This window comes from Heteronotia binoei, chromosome 2, assembly GCF_032191835.1.
Source record: "Heteronotia binoei isolate CCM8104 ecotype False Entrance Well chromosome 2, APGP_CSIRO_Hbin_v1, whole genome shotgun sequence".
NCBI lineage: Eukaryota > Metazoa > Chordata > Lepidosauria > Squamata > Gekkonidae > Heteronotia > Heteronotia binoei.
In genome coordinates this window covers 174,621,008-174,640,403 of record NC_083224.1, presented here as the reverse complement: position 1 = coordinate 174,640,403, position 19,396 = coordinate 174,621,008, and the positions used below count along the sequence as shown (strand labels likewise).

The 19,396-nt window shown below is 40.1% G+C and overlaps 1 protein-coding gene across 5 annotated transcripts in view; it reads right to left on the bottom strand.

The window, feature by feature from the left end:
* Window positions 1-19,396, bottom strand: part of RASAL2 (RAS protein activator like 2) — a 280,988-nt gene that overhangs the window by 153,990 nt on the left and 107,602 nt on the right. The window lies entirely within an intron of this gene.

The window sequence follows — 19,396 nt, the reverse complement described above, 5'->3', positions numbered from 1 at the left end:
GAGATATTCCTGGATGACACATACAGATCTGTACTTGAGTACTTTCATTCTCAGTGCAAACGTGCCACTTTTTTTTGGCGGGGGGGCTTCAGTTTGAAGGAAATGAAACCTACCCTGGCATTCAGCAGAGCTCAACTCAGAAACCCAACCACTAATAAAAATGTCTTCCTGCTTTGATTCAAAAATGCCTCTAGAAGCTTATGAAACAACAAATCTCTAGTTTCACTGCTGTCTAGTAAAAAAGAAGAGGTGAGAAGAGAGGAGAGCAAGAAAAACAGAACCAAAAAGGGATGCAAACAACATGTATAGGACAGGTCAACTGTAGATGCCAAAGTAAAGTTAAAATTGGAAAAGGAGGAGGGTGCCTCTTGCACACCTGACTCAATCACAACTCTTTTTAATAGCAGTATTTCCTTACATATTCCTCAACTTTTAGTGTCAAGTACACAGCTGTTGTTTTTATTCTTTTTGGCTGCACAGCTACTTTTGGTACTTTTCACTCTGTTTAAAAAAAAAACTAAAGGAAAACCATCAGACACCTATTTTCTAAGCATTGTATAGAGATCACATTTTCACACACAAGTCACGAAGGTTGGTCACTTGTTCAGGCAAATAAAAAATGTCAGTTTCTTAGAATTCTGTAAGTACCATGTCAAGCTCCTAAACCCCCTGAATAAGAAGCAGCATTACAGAGAGAGCCTTTTTAAAGAATGTCTTGGAAAATCAACTCAGAAAGCTGGATCTGTAGATGTTAGTCTGCCAACACCAACAAACTCATTTCATACTAGTTCTAAAAGTCTAGATTCTTAAAAGGGTATAAAAACCTCAACCAGCGTGACAGTGCAATTTCAACAGATTTTATTTTAAAAAAACCAAATTCAGTATTGAGCTCTCTTCAGTAGAAGGTGAGGAAGCTCTTAATAGCAGCCTAAATCAGAGCAATTAGTTAGAATACTGCTGAGCCCTGTAAGCTACTTACAATACCACACAGCTGCCAGTTAAACTCAAAAGAGCAATTGATCTCCATTTCTCATCAGACTCCCTCAGAGTTTCAGTTCCTGTAAAGATCTGCATACACTGGCAGAGGTGGAAACCAAATTTAGAGGAAAAGAAGTACTTTAGACTGATGATATAATCAAAAGTCCAACTCACAGCCCAACAAGCAGAACTCAGGAACTTTAAAATTGATTAGAGTCTTATGGTGCAATGGTTAAGATTCTGAGTCTCCATTCAAATCATACTTCAGTCACAACTTTCCATTCTTATAGACACACCTATAGAGCCCAAAGCGGAAAGATCAACACTAATTTACCTTAGAGGGTTGTTGATTGCAGGGTTGATTGCAAAATCCTATCAGAACAGTATTTGCAACTGAATCTTTTGTCCTTTGCAATAGGACTGCTTTTTCAGCTAAAAGCCTAATCTGTGGGACTTCCAAGCAGCAGTCAGCAGAGGGGCTAGCACTTTGGGGTGTTGTCATCTCTCCCTCTCCTCTAATGTCTGCATAGACCCCAATGTTATCTTGGTGCACACACCTTGGTGTATGCATCTGAGACCCATGGATCTCACATGCAAAGCAAAAATACTGGGCTGAAAAATCAAAAGAAGATAACTTCAAAACAAAATAAAGATAACTTCCAAATTCTTTTGTGTGGTGAAAATAATTTCCTTTAAAAAAAAAATAGAACCTTTTTTGGCATCTCTAAGGCCTCCCTGACGACTATGAAAACTTATAAGAAAAATAACCCAGAAGACTGTAATAACTGACCAACTGGTGAGATAACATTAGATATTGCATTCTAGGATTGTTTTAATTTTGCTTTTATTGTATGTGAATTTTGTGCTTGTTCTTAAACATTTACATTTTGTGGGGAAGTTGTCTTGGTACTTTTGGGTAGAATGGTGGCACAGAATTCAGTAGAAGTAATGGTCATCTATGCGTTTCTAGCCTAGCAGAATGTGGTACCAACAAGTCTAAATGACCTAACAAGAGTAAACAAATCAATGGAAGGTAGTTCTGTCAACAGCAATGAACTACAATAGCTAAGGAGAGTTGCCATATTCAGAGGCAGCTGCTGGGGCACTAGTGATGGCAGGAAGGGACAGACCATGATCATATCACCTGTACTGCTGCTTGGCCTTGAGGGAGGTTGTCACTGACTGCTCTCTCTCTCTCGGGCAGTGGTAATAATGGAGTTGCATTGGGTGATCGGAACCCTTTCATGCCCTGGCCCTTCCCTTGCCATTATGACAATGAGAACTCCTATTCCTCCCCATCCACCACCCAGGGAAAGAGGTGGGTGCTTCCTCACCTTCCTGAGCTGCTGATTCACTATCCCATAAGGGAAAGACACTGGCACTTTTCGTGGCAACCCAAGAGAAGAACTTCTTGGTTAAAGCACCAAGAAGTGCCATGGAACTCTCTCCTCAGGGTCATTCATCTGTCCCCTTCTTTCACTATCTTTAACCAGTGGGTGAAGCCTTCTTTTGTAGTGCCTGGAGTTCCCTCAATGATCCCTCCTTCATGTTTTATATTTTCATTTGCTGTTCAGGTCTTTATATATGTATTCTAGGTTCTAATTTTAACTGGTTTCATGATGCATTTTTTATAATGTTTGCTTTAATTGCAAGTTGTTTTGGGTAGCCCTGACCGGGCAAAAAGTTAGGATATAAATGCTGTAAATAAATCAGTCTGTGCAGCCGTCCCTCCCTGGAATGACACCTTCTCCTCCCCAAAGAAACTGGTAGCACAACCAGCACATCCACCAACCACCACTCCCATCCCTCCAAGCAGAGGCTCCTCCTTCCTGTCTGGTGCTGGCTTGAGCATCTGCTCCCCACCTTCACTAGCTGCTTGCTAATTCTGGACAGGTACCAGCAGGTGTGATGATCAGCAGTGGCAGCTGTGATCCTGTGACCCTTTCCTGGGTGGCAGCAGCTGGCTGCAATTGTAGTTCACTGGACTCAGAAAGCAAACAGGCAGTTGGTCTACTGACATGACTACTGCTTGCTTTGGTGAGATAGAGGAGGGTGGAGAGAAGAAGAAGAAGAAGAGTCTCAGAGTGGCTCACAATCTCCTTTACCTTCCTCCCCCACAACAGACACCCTGTGAGATGGGTGGGGCTGGAGAGGGCTCTCACAGAAGCTGCTCTTTCAAGGACAACCTCTGCCAGAGCTATGGCTGACCCAAGGCCATGCTAGCAGGTACAAGAGGAGGAGTGGGGAATTAAACCTGGTTCTCCCAGATAAGAGTCCGCACACTTAACCACTACACCAAACTGGCACAGTTAATGGAGGTGGTAGCATCAGAAGGCATTTTGGCACAGTCTCCTTAACATCTAGAACAGAACGAGCTCACCTTGAGGAAACACCCTGTCCAGTAAGATCACATGCTATTTCCATCCCCATGTCAAGATATGGTACCTAACTGGCAATCTTATCTAGCTTAAGAAACCTAATGACAGACTCTCACAATCAAGGACCCATCAATCTCCAGTTCTAACATATTTATGTCCTTGTGAGGTTGCCCCCCCCCCCCAACAACTGAACCCTAACAGATTACAGCATGATAGCAGGGTCAGATGATTGCTCTTAACACTCCATGATTAAGATGGATACATTTACACTTCTATCACCAATTCTGACATCTTTATTTGTCTCACTGTGTTCTTCTGAAATTAAATTTAAACAATTGTGATCTTATAAACTTAGCTTGTTATTCCTGTTTGCATCTGTTAAAACATTTCATTAAATTGTATGTATACTAATTTGCTGTTCAACGTCTGTCTTATATACGTGGACTGGTAAATTTCATTCCAGTTTGGGGAATGAAGAATGAGCTTTCAAAACTCCGTTGGTCTTAAAGGTGACCATGGATTCTAATTTCTACCTAGTTTGGACATTTTTCAAGAATGTTTGAGCCCACAGAAGGATTTATGTGGACAGCAGAATTTCCACCCATGGAGCATGACTTTTTTACACACACCTCATCCCCACTGCAGCCCAAAATGCCACCCCCCAAAAGCCTGTTCTCGTGGGATGCCCTGTGCCCTAGGAGAAGTATTCTGGGCTGCAGTAGGAGAAATCCGCATGTCACAGGTGGACATCTGTTGCTTCAGGGAGAACAAACCCAGCTTAAAAATAAATGACAACATGAACTGGCCTTCAGCCATTATTCACCTTGGTCTGCAAAGATCCCTCTCTCCTCTCACCACTCAAATGCCCTCCACTGTCAACACACGAAATACGTATTACAGAACTCATTCTCAAAGCGGGAGCGATTATGAAACTCACGAAAGGCTTAAAAGATTATGTGGGCCAATTCCTCAGAAGCCAAGCTCAAAAGGAGCTCACTAAGCATGGCTGGGGCAAACCACAGCAAGAAGCTTTCTTCCGGGGCTTAAAGGATTGGTGTAATACATCTCCCTATAGGGAGAAAATGTTCAGAATTTCTGTATTCTCTCGCACCCCTTCCCATTCAATTGTACATCCTCTCTCCTCTCCTATTCCAGTTTCTCTTATCTAGATGCTCAAGGCTTTTGTAACAGCAGTTAACGTTAAACTTACTCTTGTGCACTGCAAATTAGCAATGTCCCCTCTGAAGACCCACCTCAAGTCACTCAAATAAGGAAGAAAACAAACATATCTCCTAGCAGAACAAATTTTGAGTACAGTGACACCTTTAAAACCAATAAAGTTTTATTCTGGGTATAAGCTTTGTGTGCACACACACTTCTTCAGATATTCTTCAGACAAACACAGCTACCCATCTGAATATATCTATCAGCAGAGAGATTCATCACCTCAATCTGTCAATCTTAGCTACTAAAAAGATGGGGGAAAGCATTATCCTTCTTTGGGCAGCAAGGGCCAGGTAGGGGGAATGAAACTGATAGTGGGAACCTAACCCTTCCTATGTAATTCTCCCTCTAAGAATTCACACTGTCTTACTTTTTTGTTCCCCCAAACAACTAGTATATAGTAAAGTTTTAAAGTTATCATCAGTATTTTTAATCATTTTGTCACACATTTACTGAAACAGTTTGCACTTTTATATCTGTTTATACTTTGTAAGTCACCTTAGGCATTGGGGAAAGGTAGAATATAAATATTTAAAATATAATAAAAAATTTTTTAATGCATGTAATTGTTTAAATTCTATGGGATAGCTTCACGGCCTAACAGGGGTGAAAGACATCCTTCTCACTATACGTGAGAGGAGGGAAGTACAGAATGCCATATATGTGAAAATCAAGAATTTATTTTGCTGTAATTACCCATGTCTGGGAGCAGCAGCACAGAAATATGGGACCTATCTCCCAATTGTTAGGTTCTAGCTGATCCAGATTTGTAGGGTATTTTCCAGACCAACAGATACGGGATAAGTTTTCATTTTTAAGACACAACAACCAACTCCCCCTATCCCAAAGTCCCCCCACCCCAACTTCTCATTCTGGGTCTGACATCTTAAAAAAAACACAGAACATGAAAATTGCAATGATTCTCCAGTTATGAATGTGATCCATGCAGATTGAATGCTCCTGATTTTACCAAGGAAGCCAGCTAAACAAAGCCCCTGAATAATGTCCCACCTCCTTTGCTTTCCACACTTTAGCTATGGTTTCATGTGATGTGGGCATGGGTACTTCAACTGGTCTGAGAAGGAGAATGGAGGAGAAGCAACTGTACAGCCTACTGTCACAGTATAATCCTAAACATAGCTGCACTAAGCCCTCCGATTTCCATGGATTTAGAAAAGTGAAACTGTGCTTTGGATGGCACAGTCAGTCTCTTAACCACGAGGAATGTGCATAACCACAGATTGTGTAGATTTACAAGAAGATGTGAAGAATGTGCATAAATTGAGAACATCCACAGGATGTTTTGCACATCATTCAAATCCACCAAGCAATCACCGATGCACATCAGAGAATGTGAACTGATCACAGATCTTTTGTGTGTTCCCAGAATAATATATTTTGCATTCAGGTCTACTTTCTGCAGTGCCTGGGCAATACACATTGTCATCAGAGAATACACTGTCAATGCATATACTATTTGACCACAACTGTCCGTTTATATCCTGCCCTGAACATTTAGAATGACAGTATATTTTCTAAAGAAGCAAATAAAAATAGTTTATTTTCCATTGACCACTGGCCATAACAAATACCACTAAATTACTATAAATATTCCACATTGTAAATAAGAACAACAGCAATGCAAAGAGGAAATCATTATTAATAAAACTTCAACAGGAAATGAGCCAGCATGCCCATCCAACCTATAGCTGATTGCACAAACATTAAAAAAACACACCCTCAAAATAAACTTTTGGACAGCTTTTGGTCACATCTAACTAATCTGATAATGTTCTTAAAAAGAAAATAATCTATTGTCTGAAACCTAACCTATGAGAACATCTTTCAGGACACCCCGCCCCCCCCCCCCCCCAATAAGCTTGCTTAGAACTTCAGCATGTCAGTAGGTAATGAGGCATATTTTTCTTTCACATCACATTCCACACATCAGCACAATCAGGAGACAAAAGGAATGTATCTACTCCAGCTATTTAATGATAGCAGGAGGCGTGAACTACATTTTAAGCACCATAAAAATAGCCTTTCTGCCAGTGAAACTACACAACTAACTTTGATTTCAGGTCATGTTTAAATATCCAAGTTCATGTCTAAAACTTGCAAAAGCACCTCACTCCAATTTTGGAACTGGGCACCTAAGGACACTCTGAATAAGGAGTCCTGATGTCTATTACACTGAGAGAGAGAGACCCTTCTTCTCTAGCAAACAGTTAAAGGCATGTTTGGCTACAACTGAATTCTTACAAGAAAAACATTCAACTGGGAAAGCATTAATTTCAGATCTACAGTAACTAGTTTCCCCCATGCTCTGCAAAGTTTTGGTCATTTGACCAGTCAGCTATTGGTCAAAAAACTTAAATTAAAGCCCATGTTTTTAAAAAGTTAAAAAGTATTAACTTTATTAGAAGAAAAATACTTCAATGGACAACAGGTTCAATGCTTCCGCTGATTATTATAAAAATTAGGTATGTGACACAATGATATGAATCTTAACAATGTTAGGTAAGTTTTCTGTAAATGTGAATGATTCAACCAGTTCTTATTAGGTCAGCCTCCACTTAAAAATGCCAAGTGAATGTATCAATGGCATTAAAAAAAAGTAAAATCAGTTAGGCTACCCAATGATGCTATAACTGGGGAGGGGGAGTATGTCGACAGTTACACAGGACATTCTTGGCTTCATCATGAACTATTCCATTATAGAAAGATAACTGGACTACATATTTGATTGATCAGTTGATTGGCTTTGCCAGTGGTATGATCATGGATATTAATGTTTGTTAGCAAGTTTTGAATTAAGGAAACTTGTTCGAACGCTTCCATATCATATAAACATTATTCCTCTTAAGTGGGCGACAAGTGAAATTCCCTTCTCTTGAGCATTGTTTCTGCCTGAAGTGAATGTGCACAACCACCAGTCTTTTTGTAATTGATTGTGGGGAGGGACTGTGGCTCAGTGGAAGAGTCTCAGCTTTACATAAAGAAGGTCCCTGGTATCTCCAGTTAAAAGGACTAGGGAAGAGGGGATGTGAAAGATCCTTTCTCTGCAACTCTTGACGCACCAATGGTATGATTCAGTGTCAGGCAGCTTCACTGTGACCGATTTTGCACTAGGGCTTGTTCCGAGTGGAGAGCCCTTTTGCCTCTGGCGCGTCTCTCGGTTTTCACACAAGCTGCCCCAGAGCTGCAAGTTGGCGTGCCACTATTCCCCGGCAAGCAGAAACTGCTTGTAGGAGGATCTTGCTTGCTGTGGAAAAGCGGAACACCAACTTGCAGCTCTGGGGCAGCTTGTGCGAAAACCAAGAGAAGCACCGGGACCAAAAGGGCTCTCCACCTGGAAACAGCCTAGTGGGAAATCGGTCTGTGTGAGTGCATGCATGCACACATGGCCTGCTTTGTCCCAATGAAAGCAAACGGAAACACGCAGGTAACAAAGAAATCACAGGAACATTTGAAACCAAATTTAGTTGCCACAGCAACCTTAATTTAGCAATTATGCAAATTCACACTTGACAATGCATTAAGATTAATATGGCATTTACTGAATGCAGGTACAACCCCCCCCCCCCCCTTTATTGTGGCTCTGAAAGCTTTCTTGGGTTGTACAAATGAATTTAAAATATTCTTCAGTCTTCATATAATTCCGTTTCAGAGGATAGCCATGTTGTTTGGCAGTAGAACAATTAGATTGAAGTCCAGTAGCACCTCAGAGACAAAAAAGATGTTCAAAGTATAAGCTGTTGAGAGTCAAACCTCAAGGGGAGCGTTTACTCTTGAAAGCTAATACTGAAAATCTTGTTGGTCTGTAAGGTGCTACTGGACTCGAATCTAACTGCTATAATTCACTTTCAGAATACACAGAGTTCAGTCCAATCATTCCTGCAAGTAATAAGAGCTGGTGAAAGCAATGAGGCTGTTATGCACTATGGTAAACAGGAAGTGATGAAGGAAACTCCACAATGAAGTTCCACAGCGAGGTGGAGTTAACACTACAGTTTAATGCTTTTTCCTTCTAAAGCAGCAACTCCCACTAGCATGGAAACTACATTAAAGTCTCCTCTGAGTCTAAAGTGTTCGCTTACAGAAGAGGCAAGTCATCGCATCTCTGCAAGATTCACTGCTCCAGTCTTGTCACTTTTCATCAGCCTCCACTGGGGGTGGGCAGTTCCACCATATTTCTGTACTGGACACTACTACAGGTGGGGCAGAACTACCGATCTGAACTGGATGACCCAGGCTAGCCTGATTTTGTCAGATCTCGGAAGCTATGCAGAAGTCCAGGGTTGCTATGCAGAGGCAGGCAGTGGCAATCCACCTCTGAATATCTTTTGCTTTGAACACCTCACAGGATGGCACTTTCCACCACCAGAAGTACCAGTTCTCAAAGAATCGTTATGCCTGCGTATGAGTCTGAGATTACCTCCGTCCAGTGTGAAGGTATAGGCAGAACAACTCATGCAAAAACACAGTGGGGTACTCTTCCTACGGCAGCCAATTCCTGCTCTTGTGCTCTCAAACAAAATCTTCTCAGCTGTAGGAATGCCATTTGCCCAATTTCCACACTTTCTGTTGGAAGGATATAGGAAAGGCCAATTTCCCTAAATCCATCACTCATAGGATTCCCAAGAAGGTAACATCACCTCTAAGAGGTTTTACTCAATTCAAAGCTGTTACATATGCAAAAAAAAAAAAAATGTGAATTGATTCAACAGATGCTCTATTTCTTGCACTTGCCACACCTTTGGGGTGGCAGAGGACCCAGAATCACACTGTAAACATCTTTTCAGATATGGTCTTCTGCAGTCACACGTATTACTTTCCATAAATATCATCCTTCAAAGAACAAGAGGTGATTCCCACCGGCTGAACACAGCAGGATGAAACACCTCTTTAGGTTGCACCTTGACAGCTATGGCACACAACTATGAAGATTTAGCAGAGGGTGTCTGATGTAGGCATGACTTGTAGCAAGCAAAAAAGAGCTTCATTTCAACAAATGGAGTGGATAAAGCCCCCAGAAACTGTACCACAGCAGTGGAAAGCTTTTGCACGTCGTTGTTGAAAGTGAGAGTTATTGCAGCTCTCAACCTTCAAACAAGCCAATTCACTCAGATTAGAAAATTAGGAGATGAGATGATATACATTTAGTGCATAGAACCTCTCCCCTTATTATGCCAGGTGCTTTCACACACATTGGATAACACACTTTCACACTTTAGCAATTGTTTGCAAACAGTTACAAATGATTGCTAAAGTGGAAGAAAAGTGAATTTGTCCAACATGCGTGAAATCAGCAATCAACACACTCACAGAGCTTCTGCAGATCTAAGGAACAATATATGTTTCTTGAGGTTCCCCCAGGCAATCTTAACTAAGTCAAAATGGTGCAAGGTTTGCCAAAGAAAGGACCAAATTCAAAGCTGTCTGCTGAACACTTTGTCTACCGCAAAAGCAGCATGCGTGTTTCTCCCATTTGATGGCAGACACTTCTAGACTGAGTCCATACATGTTTTGACTCTTCAAAGAATCTGATAATACTCAGAGGTAGGAGATTTCCTCAACTCAACTGACAACTAACCTGAAATTCTATTCCACATTCAGAGGAAAAAAAGGAAGCAGACAGCTCTCCATTATGGCTAGATCCAGCTCCAGCTATGATCTCCTTTTCTCACAATTATGAACTCTGAATCACCACAGAAAAAAGAGGCAACAGCCAGGCATCTTTCCATCATGTCCAAGATGGCACAACAATTATAGCTTAATTGGTATTTTCATCAGTTGCTGCAAAGTATCTGGGGAGGATTTTTTGTTCTTGCTGAAATGCTAAATAAAAATACAATTAATCCATCCTTAAAGGACTGCCTTTACTCTGTAGTTGTTTGGGACAGCAGATTCCAGATGGGGCAAACTCCATCTCTGGACAGTATTAGAAATTAGCAAAAGTATCACAAATCATTTGATATTTGTTTTCAGGTACAAAAAGGTCAAAGACCAACACTGCTCAGAAGTTAATGTGGTTCAAAATATGATTACCTTGCACTGATTTTGAAACACATGAAATTGAACTCCATCCCACCTGCTTCCCACTTTTATAGCCATCCTACACATGGCATTCACACAGATATATTGACCCCCAGAGATATAAACCCCTTAAACTGTAATATCAGCCCTATTTGTGTAGTATCAGATTGTGCATTGGAGTCTGATAAAACCCAAGAACAGTCTTGATATACATGAGATGGCAGGATTTACTTTTTCCCCAGATGCAAAAAAAATTCAAATGTAATTCTAGCAAAGAGGTAGGCTGTGTGGGCTGATTGGGTGATTGCTCAATATATCTCCAAGTATTTTAAGCATCAGTAATTGTCAGTTACTTTGCTGCCATTTTTCCCAATAAAAGCATTAAGTGCTTTCGCCCATTATTAATACGAACAACCCACGACTGCACTGCCTGCCTTACAATCAGCCAGTCATTATTGTTAAAATGGGTTTGGGGAAGTAGTGGGAGTCGTCCTTGGCAAAACATCCCTAAACCAGTGAAAAAAGCCTAAAACAGCTTAAATAAAAGCAATTGTAAAAAATGTTTCATCCTTTAGAATACCCTGTATAGTACCATATACAACTATATTTCATCTACAAACTATACTGAAGTGTCAAAAATTAGTTTTAAAGACTATTTCAAACAGATTATTTCTACATTTACTTCTTGGAAAATAACAAATCCCATAATCCCAGATAAATAAATAAATAAATAAATAAATAAATAAATAAATAAATAAATAAATAAATAAATCTACAACGATTAGGTTTCATCATACAGATTATTTAAAATTAATCCTCTGAAAATGTGTTTGAGAACACTGAGAGCACCGTGGTGATCTGAAGCATAATGTAATTAGAGTTACAATGACGGCTTGTTGGTTCACTCTATTCTCCAGGAGACGATGACCCCATATTTTCAGTCTGGTTTGCCTAGTATGACTACAGTTTTTATAATCTTTAGCCCTGCTCTAGCTGAACCATCAGAAGTAATTAGTCTCATAGCAAAGCTGAGCCATTTGATTCTTATCAAATGATATATAAATTCATTTCTATGGCCCCCGGATGAACATTATGACATAGCCACTGCTGTGTTTTTATTATTATTATTTAAAACATTTTAATGCCACCATTCCACCTGACCAGGGTTCCCAAGGCAACATGCATTAAAACTTTTAAATATCTAAAAAACATCATCTGAAACTATAAAATAATTCAGTAAAAAACACAAACAATACCAGTACCAAGCAAAAGGACCAATAATGGCTACTGTGAGTAGGCCAAACAAAACAAAAACGTCTTCACCTGCTGGCTGAGGACACCAATAGAGGGAAATAGATGGATCTCACTGGAGAGTGGGTTACAAAGTTTTGCCGCCATGGGATTGGATTATAAAAGTTATGACATGGAGTGAAATGGACAAATTAACAAGAATATTAAGAGACTATGATTTAGAAGTTTTTAAGATGGAGAGGAAAAAGTTTAGAAGATATATAAAAAAAGAGTGGAAAATAAAAGGACATTGGACAATTTTTGATAATAATTAAGTTTTAAAAAGAAGAATATAAATTCTTGTTTTAATAGTTAAGGGTACTTTTAATATTTTTTTAAAGTAAATAACACTGGCGGGGGTCAAGTAACGAGGGGAGGGGTGGGTGGAAAGTAATATATGGGGTAGATAAAAGAAATTTTTTAAGATGTAAGCTATAAATTCATTACCATATGTTACTAATAAAAAATTGTTTTACTATCACAAAGTTTTGTCGCCATGACTGAGAAAGCTTTCCTGTGTTGCCATTTGTCTCCCTTCAGATAGTGGGGGCAACCAAAGAAGGGCTTCCAAAGACGATTGGAGCGAACAGGTAGGTTCATAAGGGACAAGGCGGTACCTGAAGTATGTTAGTCTCAGGCTGTACAGAATGTTAAATGTCAACACCAGCACCTTAAATTGAGCCTGGAAGCAACTTGGAAGCCCAGGGTAGATGGAACAAGACTGGAGTGATGCATCTAGCCTGATCAAGAATTTTTGTGAGCTTAAAGCTTTTTGTCAATTTGGCGGGTCCAAAATAAAAGGTATCACATGGATTTTGTTTTTGTGAAAACTGAGTAAAGAGTTCTAGTTCCAGCCAAATATCAATTTATGCTCAGAAACATCTGGCAGCTTTCTGGATTATAACACAGAGTTTCAAATGCAGAGTACTTAACGAGGCTTTAGTCCAACACATAACCTTTTATGCAGTGATAGAAAGAAACAAATTAGCAACAATGCTGATGCCAATCCTGGTTGTCTATAAATGCACAAAATCTAGAACAATGTAAATATACAGGGATGTCAGGAATTGCCACACTGGAAATATATACCGGCAGTGACAAACTGAGAACGCAGTTGCCAAACTGCTACAAATATAGTACACTAGCTTTATTTAAAAAATAAATAAAATAAATCTGTAAACAGAACTTCAAGAAAGCAAGATTGCTACAGCAGCCTTCAGTCCTCCTAAGGTCAAAACAAACAATAGGCCATGTTTAAAGGCAGCTAGGCCGGGTAATACTGCCTGAATGTGCAGGATTTTGATTTTCTTTTGTTCCGAGGAAGCAGGAGGAAGAAAACATTTCCCAGGAAATACCACCACCGCATTAGAGACAAAATGCCTAACTGCAGCCAAGAGGAATCAGTAGATGACATAACCTCATTCTGTCCCCTCCAATTTCATATTCCTAGTAGGATTTTAAAAAATAATTCTATTGAAGGGTGGGTTTAAAACATTGCTCTATTCCAAGTTAAGGGTAAAATAAAAATTAAAAAATCCCTTCTTCCTGCTCCCAGTGACCTTTGTAAAACGGCCAAGGACTACAGAGTGGAACATTCCAAAAAGGCAGACAGACCAAAACGTTATCCCTGTGTGTCTCTTTCCCCATCCTGTTTCTATTGACCTGATGACTTTAGCCTCATACGGCAACTCCTACTTTCAGGGTCTGTTTACTGAAATAAGCTCCTTCTTGATCTGATGGGCACACAAAGACTTCCAATTGTTTTCTCCTCTTTTTTAGGAGCTAAGAATCAACTTGAAAATGGATACTAATCAGTATCTCCTAATTCTTATTAAGCTTTGCATAATCACTACTTTGGCCAGACCCTACAGCACTGGTCAATTTTTGCCTGGCCTGTGCTTTAGACCACAGACAGGGACTCGATGTCACACATCCTAGAGAAGGCAAGGCTAGAAACCTTTTCTCTCAGCATATTATCTCAGTAAGAACTATTTATATATGTTGGAAAATATATACACTGCTTCTCCAGACGAATTGCTTGATACCTTTCGCAAGGTAAAAACCTCCATAAAATGGCGGAGCTGACAAAACCTCCATAAAATGGCATAAAAATGTTAAATTAACCATTTTTTTAAAAAAAATTTAAAACGCAGTCACAGCATAAAAATAGTGTCACACTTCCAGCAGACCAAGAAAATTCTTGTAAAATAATCCTATAAGCGGAGTGTAAAAATATTTCTGGAAGATCAAACTTCTTACTTAAAAGAAATACTTTTAAAAGAAATACTTTGGCCTGGCACCCAAAACAGGCTCTTGAAGTGAAGCTCAAGAGGAAAGGCATTTCACAGACAAGGTGCCACCACTGAGCCGGTCTATGGGTTGCCATCTGCCTTGTGCTTGCAGACTTTAGTCACATAGAAAACAGCTCCCAAGGAATGTGTTGTGTGCAAACCTTGCTGTGACAGGTATAGCAGGAGAGAAGTACGACTCATGGAAAATCAGACACCTTGACAATAACTGTTCAGTGTAAAGAGTCCTGCTTTGCACAGGCCTTTAGACAAGCAGCAGACTTTTTGGTGGAAGTTCCATGACTGGAGGGACTTCCCCAGTCTAAGGGAAGTGAAGATGACAGCAGAGAAAAGCTGTATCCAAGAGTATGATTAGAGCATTCCTCTGCAGTTATGAACCAAACCTGGTAGCTGGATCAGAATGCTGTAGTGAAAGCACTAAAAAGAAAAAAACATGCAAGGAAAGAGCAGCAGAGAAGGAAAATAAAGGGAGACCAGTTTGAAAGTCAGAGCTGGACCAGGTTGATCTTTCCAGGCCAACCTGCTGAAGGAAAGCCCCTGAATAATTAATTAAAATCCCTATAATAATAATTATAACATTGAACAAGAGCATGCTTTGCTTCCAAGATTAAAATGTCTGATGAAACTTTCCGTTAAGCCACAGCCGCCCTGAGCCACGTGTGGGAAGGGCGGGATATAAATTCTAAATAAATAAATAAAAATTAAAAAATAGTGGGTGTATGCCCAAGCTGGCTAGCTAAGGGAAGAGAAGAGGCCTCTTAGAGGTTACTTGCTGCAATAGATAAGTGAAGGGATGGTGTCATGGAATTTTACCAGGGAGGACTCTGTGAAGGAGGGATCTTGAAATCAGATAAGCCTGTGTGCCTGTTAAGAAAACTGTATGCAGAATGATTTCAACTCAGTCTTTGGGTCAGCCAAGCCCGACTGGGTTCTACTTTTGGTACCAATAGTAAAATACTTCGCTTCAAACCAGAGATTGTGTGCAGACCTCGTTATTTTTCTGCTACACTGCCTTTGATGAAAGTGGTGGAACTGTCCTTATTCCTTAGAGCAGATGCAGAAGCCAGAGTACTGCTTCCTTTCTCAAGGCAAACAACTACTGGACCAGAGTTCTTTCTGGCATGGAATTAAGAAGTAAATGCCATGCACCTGCTTCTTTACTGGCCGATGAGACAGCCAGGCCAGTTTTTCCTTGCCGTGATTTTGTTTTCCTGGAAAGGACAAAATGCAAGCTTCCAGAAGGCAACTTAAAATCAAGTATGCTAGAATTCCATTTGAATGTATGCTGGTGGAGATTTAAAATGACCTACTTGCTCACGCTCCCTCTATTTAACTTGCAGCATTTATAAACCTGCACAAAAGACCAGTTACTTCAAAAGAGCATGCATGTGACAGTTTCAGGTAGGTCCTATCTGCAGCTAGTGCTCATTGCAGTTTGTATTCAGTAAGCACACCAGGGTATCAAGTCAAAGCTTTAAAAGAATAAAATTCTAGCTCACACCAGGCTCTGTGGGCAGAAAAAGAAATAGTTACTTTGGCTCTCAAGGAATAACCTAGGCAATATATCTGAGGCAATGTGCCTGCACACAAAAGCTCATACTGTGAATAGATTTTTGTTAGTCTAAAAGGTACCAATGGACTCAAAAATTTATTCTACTGCTTCAGACCAACATGGCTGCCCACCTGGATCTAGGAGTGCACTTGTTGTTTGGCTGAGCCAATTACAGACTTCTATGACCAATGCTAGAAAGAAAGCTCCCTGAAGCCCCGCTTACATGAGCATGTATGAATGCCACTTGACTAATCCAGCAGATGAAGACTGGCAGCTGAACCATCACCTCATGCAGCCCAAAAGTACTTTAAGGCTATCTCTGGTGGCTCATCCATGCACCTAAATCACTGCTTGATGCTACAGTCATCAAATGATAAACATGTACCCTATGAATCATCCCATAAAAACACAATGAAAGAACTGAAGCTACCGAATGCTAAAAAGGCAGCACTGGCTCAAAATTCTAGGTTTTCATGAAAACAGGTTTGGTCTCTAAGTCCTGTGAGAACCACACATCAAAGGCAAATCTGGATTTCAACCTGGAGGCAGAAAAGATAATTTCTATATGCTGGGGCTGAGTAAACTGAATGTCAAGGTGGAGAATCTTAAATATATTTTTTTGAAAAAACCAAACAGGTCCTACTCTATCATCTCATCTTTGCCTCAGTATGAGAGCCAGCAATCATAATGGTTAAGAGCAGCAGATTCAAACTGGAGAACCAGGTTTGATTCCACACTTCTCCACATGAAGTCCGCTGGATGATCTTGAGCCAGTCACAGTTCTGATGTAGAAATCAGCCAGCACTAGTGGACTCTACTACAGTAGAAGTTAATTTATGGAAATATCAAGCAAGCTCTCTTAGGTTCACTTTACTTGCGAAAACATCAGATTTATACACTAAATCTGCTCCTGTTTTAGAGGTAAAAGAAAAACCCAAGGCAGCAGGGACCTAATTTGACAAGCTGACCATTATTACTGCCCAAAGATTTTGGCTCTATCCATACATCACTTTGACATGGCTTTGATTCCAAATTTTAACCCGAAAACTATAATTCTCAAAAGCAGGAAAACCCTGGTTTTGGTAGCTCTGCCACTGTATTAGTCATTCCTGCACACATTTTCTCCTCATGAACAAGACACTAACCTACATAGCTCTGTCCTGCCAGGCAAAGGCAAAGCTGCATGATATGTCACAGTATGATTCTAGTGGCTGACTGAATAGTCCAGTCTTGTCAGTGCTTGGAAGCTAAGTAAGGTTAGCCCCAGTTAGTGCTTGAATGGGAGTCCACTGGAGAAGACATGGGTTGCTGTGCAAAGGAAGGCCATGAAAAACCACCTCTGCTCATCTCTTGCCTTGAAAACCCCAAGGTCCTGGTGTCATCATAAGTCTGTTGTGATTTGATGGCACATAGTTATTATTATTCCAGGATATAGCTTCTCTGCCACTAGACATCCATCTATTATTAACACATTTTCCACATGAAACATAACAGCCTGCTGGATCATACTTGATCTATCTACTCCAACATCTATCTATCTACTCCAACATCTAGTTTTCAGTGGTGAACAGCCTGAACACTTACAAGCAAAGTCTGGGAGGTCACTACGGCAGTACCTGGAGACAAAAGTAATGGAGATGCAAGAAACCAAACCAAACACCGGCCCAAGTCCACTGAAAGGGAGTAACTAATAAGAGCCAATATTTTAGACATCCAGATCATAATCTCATGCTAAAAGAACCAAGTTTAAACTTGGTTTTTTTTAAAAAATGCAACAGTTTTTATTTCAACCCTATACTCATCTTTCAAGGGGAAAGGAAATATTTACAATGCCTTTTAGGGAACCTTTGTTTCTCACTAATAATGAAAGTAGCATAGTTTTTGCATGAAAAATTCATATGGAGTAAATGCTTTAGTAAATGTTGCATTAACCAGATACAAAAGCACACTAGACTGTGATTAAGAGGTTTTAAGTGCCCACGTCAGCATAGCTTGTTTGTAATAATCAGAGGTTTTGGATTGCCCAGAGCCCAGTCCAGCAATGGCTCAATGGCTTCCAGATGTTTCCAGAGGTTTAGTGTGATAATCATCAGGATTCAGAGAAGTTTTTTAAAGCAAGAGTTTACAGCCTTTTTTGTTTTCATTGTTGAATCAATAACACAGAACAGATTGTCTAGTCTAAGCAGGAACAAAATCCAAAGGTGTCTTTCTCGCTCTTATTTTCTCCTTTTAAAAGCATGATCACCAATGCAGAAGATTTAGCTGAAATCCCACCGTCTGATGCTAGGGCATTTGTTGACCTTAATCCCAACTGGCTAACCCTTCACAAGTTAGTTTACTCTTCTTGGCAACTCAGCACATATCAGTTTGGCTGATTGATTACACAGCCATAATCTCAAAGGCTGGAATGGATCTGTTTAACTGCCCGGGGTGCTGTTTAAAGACAGCTTTATTTTCCTCTCTGCTTACTGGTTTCCCAGTAGCCAGTTTTAAACCTTACATCATTAGAAATATTTGGCACTGGTTCTTCTTTAAGGCATTCTCAGAACTTTATTTGTTGTGCAAAGAACCACCTTTTCCTCAGCTACAGCATCAGCTTTAAAGCTCTAAGTGTCTAAAATAAAACACATGTGGATCCCTAAACACTATCTTGTATTTACATTGTAAAAAACAATACAACAGTGCTGAGAAGGGTATATGGAAGGAATACATGAAAACAAAAATAGATAAGACGACAATAACTGAAGGATATAATAACCAGTTGGAAAAAAATGCTGCAAACTCTAACCCACCATTTCCTGATCATTCATAATCATCACAGCAAAAAACACAGCACTTGACTGCAATCTAACAGCACTTTACACACACAACCCCAAGGTCCTTGCTAGATAAATGGCTATTGTGTCTTATGAACAAAGAAGAATAGAACGTTTACTGGACTAAACCAGAGGTTGCTAGCAGTTGGCCACTACTAGTTGTGGATTTCAGATGCTCAGAGACCAAAATGAAAATCATGGAGGAAAACGTTGAGAAGGCAGCTGCCTTTTTCAGTTTAACACCTTAAACTCATTTCAATAATGCAAAGAGTTGCACTGGCAGGCTTAAAGGGCTCTAAGTACCTGCCACGTTCTTCCTCAGACAAGCATCTAGCTCCACTCAGTTGCAGTAGAGGCATCATCCCCTGCAGTAGCCATCGCAGAATGCGTGTTGGTCTACAGAGCCGCAACTTGCTCTTCAATGCCAAAAAGTTTAACAACTATTTTCTAAAACATCTGAGTTAACTACACCTTTGTTGTGACAGCAATTTTGGCCTAGACAACCAGAAGCCTGTGCAACGTTTTCCCTCAGCGCCAATTAAGAACTTACAATTCAAAAACACATCATGTTTTATACAACTAATTGACTTATTAAAGAAATACATTTTACATATTCAATATAGGTAACACTGATGAGTCAAACAGGGATGCAAACTATTATTATGCATCATGGAATGCAAGGTCAGCATCTCCAAACTATTCTTAGGTACTCCAACTGCGTAATGGTTCAAACAGCAAGTGCACACACCAAAAAAAGCTTCAAGAAAAAAAATGCTTCGTAATGCCACAACAATCCCCACAAAGATACTG